Consider the following 11,953-nt stretch of genomic DNA (forward strand, 5'->3'; position numbering starts at 1 on the left):
AGCCCCGGGAGGAAGGCAAAGGCCCGACTAAATCCACGTGAATGTGGAAAAAATGGACCGCTGGGACCTCGAACTCCTGTACGGGGGGCTGGACATGGCGCTGGACTTTAGCGGTCTGGCAGGGAACGCAGGAACGGGCCCAAACAGCTACCTGTTTACGCAGGCCATGCCAGACAAACCGAGCGGCTACTAAAGCAGAGGTGGAGCGGATGGACGGGTGCGCCAGCCCGTGAATGGCATCGAAAACCCGGCGCTGAAGGGTGGGCGGCACTACCGGCCTGGGACGGGGAAGGGAAACATCACACCAGACTTTTATGCCTTCCGACCCGCAGGCTACCTGAGCCAACTTCAACCCCGAAGTGGTGGACTGGTATGCCGAGGCGGTATCCGCCAGAAGTTGTGCTTCCGCAAGCTCCTGGGGATCCACCTCGCAGTCCACCGCCGAAACGGGAGAAAAAGCAGGCCGAGACAGGGCGTCAGCAACGGCATTAAGCTTACCCGCGATATGACGGACATCGGTGGTAAATTCGGAGATGGCAGTCAGGTGCCGCTGCTGGCGGGCCGACCATGGGTCGGACAATTTGGAAAATGCAAAAGTTAATGGTTTATGGTCCGTAAAGGCCACAAATGGGCGGCCTTCAAGGAAATACCTGAAATGACGAACAGCTAAATAGAGAGCCAGAAGCTCTCGGTCAAATGCGCTATACTTCAGCTCAGCCGAAGTCAGTTGCCGGCTGAAAAACGCCAAAGGCTGCCAAAGGCCACCGACCTGCTGCTCCAAAACCCCACCCACCGCCACGTCAGACTCATCAACCGTCAGGGCCGTGGGGGTGGAGGGGCTCGGGTGGACCAACATGGTGGCGTCTGCCAAAGCTGCCTTAGCTGCTGCAAAAGCCAACTCCGCGGCCGGGGACCATATCAACTCTACAGGTTTACCCGCAAGGCACTGGAAGAGCGGGCGCATGACCCGCGCAGCTGCCGGGACAAACCTATGGTAGAAGTTAACCATACCTACGAACTCCTGCAGCCCTTTCACTGTGGTGGGCCTGGGAAATGCCCGGATAGCCTCCACCTTCTCGGGCAAAGGGGTGGCGCCGGCAGGGGTGATTCTGTGCCCTAAAAAATCGAGAGAAGGGAGGCCGAATTGACACTTGGAGGGTTGGATAATGAGCCCGTGGTCTTGGAGCCGCTGGAATACAGTCCGCAAGTGGACCTGGTGTTCCTGCACTGAGGGGCTGGCGACCAGGATATCGTCTAAATAAATAAACACAAAGGGTAAACCCCGACCCACACGGTCCATCAGTCGCTGGAAAGCCTGTGCCGCGTTCTTTAAACCGAAAGGCATGCGCAACCATTCGAACAACCCGAACGGAGTGATCGTGGCAGTTTTTGGTATGTCCTTCGGCCGCACAGGAATCTGGTGGTATCCTCGTACCAAGTCGATCTTGGAAAACACCACCGTACCTTCCAGCCCAGACGAGAAGTCCTGCAGGTGCGGTATGGGGTAGCGATCAGCCGTAGTGACAGCATTGAGACGCCGATAATCGCCACATGGTCTCCACCCCCCAGATGCCTTGGAGACCATATGCAACGGCGAGGCCCACGGGCTGTCAGACTGACGGACAATGCCCATTTCCTCCATCTTCCTAAATTCCGCCCGCGCCACCATCAGTTTGTCGGGCGGTAGCCTCCGGGCCCGAGCGAAAATGGGAGGGCCCTCGGTGCGGATGTGGTGGACCACGCCGTGCTTGGCCAAAGGGGTGTCAAAACGCTGGATGAGCAGCTCTGAAACTCCGCCAGGACCTCAGCATACGAGTCAGGGGCCGCGACGACGGCCTGGACAGTAGGGCTGGGCGGGGAGGCGATTGTCGGAGCGACGGGCTCCTCGCTGGCGGAGGGTCGGAGGTCATTACCGCGGACATCGGGGACCAGTGAAAAGGCCCAGAGAAAATCTGCGACTAGGATCGCTTGTCTGACGTCTGCTATAATGAATGGCCATTCGTACGTGCGGAGGCCTAAAACAAGTGACATCTTCCGCGTACCGAACGTGCGGATGGGGCTGCCATTAACCGCGATGAGGGTAGGACCTGTCTTACCCGATCTGGTCTCAAGGTCGGTCGGCGGCACTATACTGACGATGGCTCCCGTGTCCACCAAAAATTCTTTGGCCGTGAATCGGTCTCGGACGTAGAGGCGTCGGTTCTGGCCAATCGCAACTGCCCCTATGTACGATCGGCCGAGGCATTTCCCGCGAAAGTACAAGGTGAGCGGCAGTTGCGGGATTCCCCACCCCATCGTAGATGGTAGTAGCACCAGCCGCGCTTGTGCGAATCCTTTTGGCGGGCTTTTGGAGGACTGGCGGGAGACGCGGCGCCATCTTGATGTCGCTGTGGCGTGGTCACTGATGTCGAGACCTTGTTGATCGAACCGCTTCCTTTCGATTTGGACGCCATGAGCGCATCAGCTTTTTCTGCATATGCCTCGGGGTCCTTAAAAGAACAATCCGTGAGCATAAGTCTGACATCTTCGGGAAGCTTCTCTCGGAATGCCTGCTCGAACATGAGGCAATCCGTATGTTCACCGACTAGCATCATCATCTCGGCCATGAGAACGGACGGCAGCCGATCTCCGAGATCCGGTAGGTGCAGAAGTTTTTTAGCTCGGTCATGCCTATGGAACCCGAAGGTTCGTAGTAACAGTGCCTTCATGGCCTCGTACTTGTCTTCCGCAGGAGGGTTGACGATGAACCGCATCGCGCGTGTGGTCGTCTCCGGCGACAGAGCACTGACGAGGTAGTAGTATTTCGTCGCATCTGTCGATATGTTTCTTAAATGAAACTGGGCTTCGGTGTGGACAAACCAAGATTGCGGTTGATGTGTCCAAAACGACGGAAGGTGAACGCTGACTGCGCTTAGCTCCGGTGTGCCAGGCGCAGCAGTCAACAACGGGGCGTCGTGTTCGCTCATGGTCGGTGATCGCCCAGATCACGTCGGGGTCACCAATATGGCGAGTCCGGAAACTTGTTCTTTGTTGAAGAAGTTTATTGCGACAGCAATATTCGATTACAAAGTTTCTTTAACAAGATAACGGACAACCATTAAAACTCACTGTCTTCTTCGAAGACGTCTCCTAACTAACTCTTTTCGGGCGCCAAAAGCGCACATGACCACGCTGTCCAATCAGCGATGTCGCTCTCTGGACCAATCCCTACGGTCGCGCCCACACGTGACCTTGCTGGCCAATCTGAGGGTTCGACGACTAGGACCACTCTCTATGGTCGCTACAACCTTATAGATATTTCCATCAACATGTTGAATTTTTCCTTGAAGCCCGTGAAACGTAGATCAACCAAAACATGCGGAACACTCTTTGTTATTTGATATTGTTAACCCACATACTAGAAGCCATTAGTCATAGAGTCTTACAGCATGGAAACAGGCCCTTCTGCCCAACTCCTCCACGCCAACCAAGATACCCCATCTAACCATTTAACCATGTTTGACCCACATCCCTCAAACCCCTATCCTGTCCATGTAGCTGCCCAAAGAGAAACAGCACGGAAACAGGCTCTTCGGCCTACTGAGTCCATGCTGGCTATCAATCACCAGTTTAAATTATTCCCATTATTTTTTTCATCATGTCTTCCCAGATTTCACCACACATCTACGCACTAGGGCCAATTTACAGAGGTCAATTAACCTGCAAACCTGCACGTCTTTGGGATACATAGAATAGTACAGCACAGGAAAGGCCCTTCGGCCCACAATGTTTGTGCTGAACATGATGACAAGTTAAACTGATCTCATCTGCCTGTAATTGATCCATATCCCTCTATTCCCTGCACTTTTATGTGCTTATATAAAAGCCTCTTAAACGCCACTCTGCAATCTGCCTCCACCACCACCATTGTGTTCCAGGCCCCAAATATTCTCTGCCCTGCACATCCCCAATAAACCTTTCTCCTCTCATCCTGTAGCTATGCCCTCCAGTGTTGGACATTACCACCCGAGGAAAATGGTTCTCACTCTCTACCTTATCTATGCCTCTCATAATCGTATATACAAATGTGGGAGGAAATCTACACGGTCCCTGGGGAACATGCAGAGTCCACATAAACAGGTCAGGATTGAACCCAGGCCTCTGACGTTCATGAAGTAATGGCTCTGCCAGCTGTGCCATTGTGTCATCCATTACATTATCAGAGAACTCCATGGGAATACTGTGTTTTAAGAAATTTCCAATTAATTAAATTCTTTTGTCCCTCATTTTAACTAATTATATAAATTTAATGTTGCATGCTTTTACTATTTTAGTCTTGGCATGGTTTCATAGTTTTCGAAGTGAGACAACTCAGAATGGAGAGCAGCACAGCATAGAAACTGGCCCATCGGCCCACTGTGTCTGAGCCAACTATAAATGATGACTGGAAGTGAATGGAAAGAAATGGTTCCAAGTTTAGGAGAAGTATGGTGTAGGTAAATGACATTAAAATACATGCGTGATGCATTAAAACCGGCAAAAGACTAATTGTGCCAAATAGCTTGTTTGCATGCTACCACTTCTATATAATTATAATGAAACAAGCCATGCAGCACAGAAGTCAGCATAGAAATGTTAAATGGTATAATTTACAAAAACATTAGAGTAAATATTAGTTTTGGTTTTAAATTACATTTGCATGATTCAAATATTTGGAAGCATCTTTACATGTAGGCCTAAGTATTCGCGGGTTGATGTTTGATTACCAGCTTTGTCTTTAACTCATTATCATTACATACATAGTTGGATGGTATCGCTTTATTATTGTCACATTTACTGACATACAGTGAAAAGCTTTGTTTTATGTGCTATCCAGTCAAAACATACCACACGCAAGTACGATCGTACCGTACGCAAGTACAATCATACTACATGCAAGTACAATCATACCACACACAAGTACAATCATACCACACGTGAATACCACAGGTAGTACAGAAGGAGTAAGGGGACAGAGTGCAGAATATAGTGTTACAGCTACAAAGAAAGTGCAGATTAAAAAAAGTGCAATGAGGTAGATTGGGAGATCGGGAATATATCCTTCGCACGTGTGAGCTCTGCGAGAGGCAGAGTTTTGCAGCTACACTGGCAGTGGGCTTTGGAGGATAATGCATTTACACTTAGCTGTTCTCAGGCTGAATAAAAGCACGAGTTTAGGAACTCCCTGATCAGGAACCCATACCTAATCTCATCTGTCAACAAAATGTACTCTTACTGCTTCTGGGTGTTAGATGGTTTATGAAAGTAAATATTACTTTGAGAATATTGACTGTATCTACGTTGTTCATATTCTTGTAACTAATTATGGAATAAACGTTTTGGAGAAGCTTTGTAATGTAAATGTAGGTTATGGAAGAAGTGAATTACATTCATACAACATAGAACAGTACAGCACAGGAACAGGGCTTTCGACCCAGCATGTCTGTACAAGTTAAACTAATCTCATCTGCTCACTTGTGATTCATATCCCTCTATTGCCTGTTTATCCAGGTGCCTATATAAAAGCCTCTGAAATGCCACTATCATTTCTGCCTCCACCACCATCCCTGGCAGTGCATTCTCGGCACCCACCATCCTCTGTGCAAAAAAACCTGCCCCACATATCGCCATTAAACTTTGCCCCTCTCACCTTAAAGTTTTATCCTCTAGTCTTTGACATATCCACCCAGGGAAAAAGCTGCTGTTTATGTGGACTCTGCATGTTCTCCAGGGACCGTGTAGATTTGCTCCCACATCCGAATGTCAATCTTATCCATGCCTCTCATGATTTTATATACTTCTATTCCTCCACATCCAGCGTTCCAGAGAAAATAATCAAATTTGTCCAACCTCTCCTTGTAGCTAATGCCCCCTAATCCAGTTCAAATACAGTTCTTCTGGTGGAACCCTGATGTTTGATTATGGGTGAGCATTGAGACCACATCAGCCACTATGTGTTACTCATCTCCACAAATACTCACTCCATGTGCTATTGGCTTATGATACATAATTGGGATGATTGGTTTGTCCAAGCTTGGCAAGATATCTGTTATCCTCACACGGTGAACCTCTGAAGAGATCAGTGGAGCATTTTGTCCAACTGTCTTCCTTTAATGTGAACCTTATGTCAGACTTGATGTCAGATTGATGCCTTTATTTCTTTAAACCCTGCAGAGTCAGACCTGGCAATTTGATGACAATTTAAAAAAATTCATAGTGAAGAAAAACAAATTTATATTATTCCATATTTACAATGCAATGTGTTCTGAATATGGAAGTTTGCTGCATGTATGGGTCCTGTCTCATCCTCCAGTTAAACTGCGAGCCAGTTACAGAGAAAATTTAACAAAAGAACAAATTATCAAAGTCGGCCTATTTTTGTTACAGCCACAATCTCGGTGATCTGAACTTAGCAAAGAGCACTGAGGTCCAATACAGGCTTTTGCAAATGAATGAATGAATGAATGAATGAATGAATGAATGAATGAATGAACGAATGAACGAATGATTGAATGAACGAATGAATGAATGAATGAATGAATGAATGAACGAATGATTGAATGATTGAATGAATGAATGAACGAATGAATGAATGAATGAACGAATGAATGAATACTTTATTGTCACATGTGATGTCGGTGAAATTCTTTGCTTGCATACCCATGGTATGCAATAGTCGCCTATAAAGGGTGCTTACAAAGTTACAAAGTATCCCCGCCAGCTCCCCCTTTTTCTCCCCCCGCCCCCATCTCCCTCCTCACGGCGGTCCCCCACGCCGGGTCCTCCATTGTTCCTTCCCCCGGCAGCGGTGTCCTCACTTCCACATGGTCCGACCTCGTCCGTCGGTCGGCGCCATCATCGACCATCGCACCAACCTTTCCACTATTGGTGCTGGGTCCTCTCCAGACGCCTCCATGGCGTGTCTGTGTATAAGTTTATGTGTGTGTGTGTGTGTGTGCATTTGTCCATGTGTTTATGTGTGCCTAAGCACCCGTGTCTGTGTTCTTACAGGGTAAGAGTATACATGGAATACCGGTCACATATAAATTCTTTGCCTGAGGAACATATCCATGTTCTCCAGAGATGCTGCCTGACCCGCTGAGTTACACCAGCATCTGCAATTCTTGGTTTCTACATTTTACTGCTTTGCTGCAAAATCTTCTCAAGGTATGCTTACATTGTCTTCAGGCTGATTGTAGGGGGGAGAGGGGAGGGGGGTGTGGGGAGAGAAAGCTGTAGAAGAGTTTTATGGTCTATCCAGGATGTGATGATCAGGTTCAGAAGTTATTTTGTCAAATCACCTGAAGGAAAAATGACTAACAACATTATCTTGGATTCTCAATTCTCACATTGGTATTGGTTTATTATTGTCAAATGGACCGAATTATTGTGAACTGCTTTTTTTTTGCATATTGTACAAGGAAATCAGATATCACTGTACTTGAAGACAATCAAGCCATACACGTATAATAGGTAGAGCAAAGAGAAAAATACCAGAGTGCGTAATATAATTTTTTGCATTGTAGCATTACAACCTCAAGGCAGAATGATGGTGCAATGGTAGACTTGCTGCCGTACAGTGCCAGAGACACAGGTTCAATCCTGACTATGGGTGCTGTCTGTATGGAGTTTGTACGTTCTCCCCCTGAAATGCATGGGTTTTCTCCAGGATCTCTGCTTTCCTCCGACTATAGGTTTGCAGGCTAATTAGCTTGTTATAATTGTATATTGGCCCTTGTGTGTGTCCGACAGTGTTAGTGTGTAGGGACCGCTGGTCGGCATGGACTTTGTGGGCTGAAGGGCCTGTTTCCACATTGAATCTCTAAACTAACAAAAACTAAATTCCAGAGGAAAAGCCCAATGTCCACAATGAGATAGGTTGGAGGATCGGGGCTATGCTAGTTTATGGGAGAACCTTACGGAAGTCTGGTGACAGCAGGGAAGAACCTGTTCTGTAATCTGGTGGTACGTGCGTGCGAGCTTTTGTATCTTCTGCTCGACATGCCGTAATTCATGGAATTTTTATTTTCAAGAAAATCCAAAACATAATGCGTTAAAACACTGTTAGATTTTAGATTGCTGTGTGTCGCAGTGAGCAGTTCCGGTCGTGAAGTGGAGTATGAAGGTTGTGCCCAGAAGATCTTTAAACTGTTTCCATATATAGTAATTCACCATCAGGTTTCTCTGCAGCCTCAGTCCGTGAACAGGTGGTTGCACCACACCTGCCCTGGCATTCCCATGGGCAAGTCTCAACCTGATTTCCAATTGCAATGTATCTTTTAATTGGTCCGCGCATGTTTTATTAACACTCACATTGCCTCCTGATAACCATTAAAAGTTTAATCAGGACTACAACAATTAAATAAAAGTGGTCATTTGCAGCACAGTGGTGCAGCGGGTAAAGGCGCTGTTTCACGGCACCATTCACCCGGGTTCACTCCTGACCTTGGGTGCTGTCCGTGTGGAGTTTGCACGTTCTCTGTGTGACTGCATGGGTTTCCCCTGTTTGCAAACATGGGTTTGACCGATGTAAATTGTCCCACATGTGTAGGGAGTGATGGGAAAGGGGGAATAACATTTAATTAGGGTGAATGGGTGAATGATCACATTCGGGGCACTTTGTTTGTTTACAGAGGTCAATTATTCTACAAATTTGGATCCCAGGCTCTGTGAGACAGCAGCTCTACCAGCTGAGCCACAACTGCCCCTATACTGAATAGACTAACATTAATGCTGGTAATTGTACAGAACATTTAATAAAATATACACAGGAAAAAAAAGCTAAATATTTTCTGGTGATCAAAATAATTTTACTTGCCTGATTTACTAATTAGTTCAGAAAGTATGCTTGTAGCATATTGTAACAATGCTGGGAACATAATGCAGTTTTGTTTTGATACACTGGTCAACCACTCTCACCTCACCTCTGGGAATCAGCTCTTTGGCCCATGTTTGGGTGAGGTCTGGAGATGAGTTAAAACAAGCCTGAGCTGCAGCGAGCAAGTGACTGGAGAGTAAGAGGATGTGGATGGGTATGGGTTATGTGCAGACATCATGTTTGGCACAGACAATGTAGGCTGAAGGCCTGTTCTTGTGCTGTACTCAGGGCCGTTTTTACAGCATTATGGGCCCCCGGGCAAAGCAGTGTACTGGGGCCCCTACCGTTACTCTCCCCCACCCCCCTTTCCCTACCAGCCCCCCCCTGTCGTGCCGGCGAAAAGCACTTACCGAAAAGCACTTAGCGATGGACTTAGGGTGCTACATTGTTGCGAAAAGCACTTACAGATCACTGTGAGAAGCACTTAGGGACCGAACATTTTGCGAAAAAAGCACTTATTGAACCTACATTTTTAAAGTAGTATTTATTTATTGCAAGTCACTTAACATACACAGATCAGCATGGGGCCCCTATGCTCATGGGCCCCCGGGCAAGTGCCCATCAGGCCCATGCGTTAAGACGGCCCTGGCTGTACTGTTCTGTGCTCAATGTTTATTATGATTGCGCGGGCAAAATTTTTGACTGCCCTCTCGGTTCCAGGCTGTTCATTTCACTGATAAGTAGATAAAGGTGAGGTTTGGGAGGGGGGGGGGGGAGGAGGTTGGATTGGTAGATGGGTGGATTGGAAGATTTAAATGAATACATTTTATTTTTACATTTTAGTAATCTTTTCGCAATAAACCTGACCATTTAAAATTGAAGAGCATAAAAATTAGATTTCTAGAAATCCAGAGAAAGCAATCCAGTTTTTGTTTTCAGTCGTCTGTTTGGTAAACCAGGGACAGTTACTTTTCCTGAACAATCAGGTCCCAGATGCCTCGTTTTCCTCGAAGCGATGTTATTAACTTGTGCATAGCACACAAGGAATATAAAACCTAAACGTCCAAGGTCAAGTCTAACTAATGATAGGCTGTGTTAAATACTTGGGAACCTCAAATGAAGGCCAATGTAGAAATAGGTCAAACCCTGCAGTGAATGGAATATGAAATTATATGTTATCTCCATCATAAACCACTACTTTGCAGATTCAGATTCTTCATCATCAATATCACTTGATTCATTTATGAAGCAGAACAAAATAAAAATGTAATATGCATGGTCCAGGGAAAGAAAATAGAGTCACCAAGTTATACAGTTCACAACATGCACCTAGTGTTAGACACCCCTACCCTGGATAAAAGACTGTGACCATTCACTGTGTCTATGTTCCTGAATGAGAAATGTATCTCGAAAAGGTCACCCCTCACCTTTCTACAGCCCAGGGAAAATGCCCCACCCTCTCCAAAAGATCAATCTCATGAGTTGTGTTCACCATTCCCATGCAAGTTATTCCCTCTCGTATGTCCAGCAACCCTCCCAAGATTCTCTTGCCATCCTCCCAATATGAAGAAGGGTCCTGACTCAAAACACTGTATGTCCATTCCCTCCTCAGATACTGCCCGACCCGCTGAGTTTCTCCAGCACATTATGTTTGGCTCAAGATCCCAGCATCTGCAGTCTCTTGTGTCCCAGCAATTTACAATAGCCAGTTAACTTACCAGCATCTCCTTCAGATGTGGGAGGAAAACAGAGAACCCATATAACGTGGGGCGTGGCTGTGTTCTGCAGCTGCGGCTCACCGGCAGTCTCTCCGGTTTTTTGTTTTTGTTTTTTTTTTGTCATTGTCGTTGTTAAATGTACGTTTTGTTTTATTTTTAATTCTGTATATGTAGGGGGGTGGTGGGGGGGTTGGGGGAAACCTTTTTTTTCAAATCTCCTCCTCAACGGAGATGCGACCTTTACCGTGTCGTATCTCCGTTCGCGCTATGGCCTAACATCGTGGAGTCGGCGGCCTCCAGCTGGGATCGACCTCAAAGACTCCGGTCGCAGGGCCTGGACTTACCATCTCGGAGGCTTCGGCCGTGGGCCCTGCAGACCGCAACATCGGGAGTTCGCAGGTCCCTGGCTGGCGACCGGCTTTTGGGAGCTCCAGCCGTAGCAGCTTCGACCGCCCCGAAGCGCGAGATATGATCAACCCGCCCGCAGGCCCTTCATCGCCCTGCGTGGCCCGGCCGCAGCACTTTCCATCGCCCGGTGGGGGCTCAGGACTTTCATCGGCCTGCTCGGCTCGGCCCTGGGACTTTCCATCGCCCGGTGGGGGCTTCAAAAAGTTGGGAGCCTCGATCACCTCGTGGCACCACGGGAGAAGAATGAGGAGGAGATAAGACTTTGCCTTCCATCACAGTGAGGGTATGCCTAGAGCAATCACTGTGATGGCTGTTTTTGTGTAAAAAATTATATCTGTGTGTCTTGTGCTTTTTAATGTCTACTGCCGGACCCTGACGTGAGAGGACGCTGGCGTTGAGTATTCGCCAATTTTCAGTCAGGATAGTTTGTCTGTTTGTTTCTATGTTAATTGTTTTTGTAAAGTGCTTTGAGCATGTGATAAGGCGCTATATAAAATAAATGGATTATTACTATTATTATATACCAGAGGGCATAGCTTTAAGGTGAGAGGGACAAAGTTTCAAGGAGATGTGCGGGGCAAGTTTTTTACACAGATGGGTTGGTGAGTGTCTGGAACATGCTGCCGGGGTGGTGATGGGGGCAGATACAATATGGCATTTAAAAGATTTTTGGATATGTAGGGAATGGCTGGATGTGGAGTATATGTGCAGGCAGATAAGACTGTCTTTCGCCATCATGTTGGGCACAGATAACATGGGCCGAAGGCCTGTTCTTGTGCTGTTCTGTTCCGTGCTCCATGTTCATTGTGATTGCACAGGTGAAAGTTATCAGTTAACTTACATTTGTTTAATTGAGTTTGTCTTGCCAACATATTCAGCACAGATATTATGGGCCAAAAGGCCAGTTCCTGCATTGCACCTTTCTATGTTCTAAGCATTGTGCAGAGGCCAATTCTCTGAATGCATTCAAGTGGAGGCCAATTCTCTGAAT

The sequence above is a fragment of the Rhinoraja longicauda genome, chromosome 28 (assembly GCF_053455715.1).
Source record: "Rhinoraja longicauda isolate Sanriku21f chromosome 28, sRhiLon1.1, whole genome shotgun sequence".
In the NCBI taxonomy this organism is placed as follows: domain Eukaryota; kingdom Metazoa; phylum Chordata; class Chondrichthyes; order Rajiformes; family Arhynchobatidae; genus Rhinoraja; species Rhinoraja longicauda.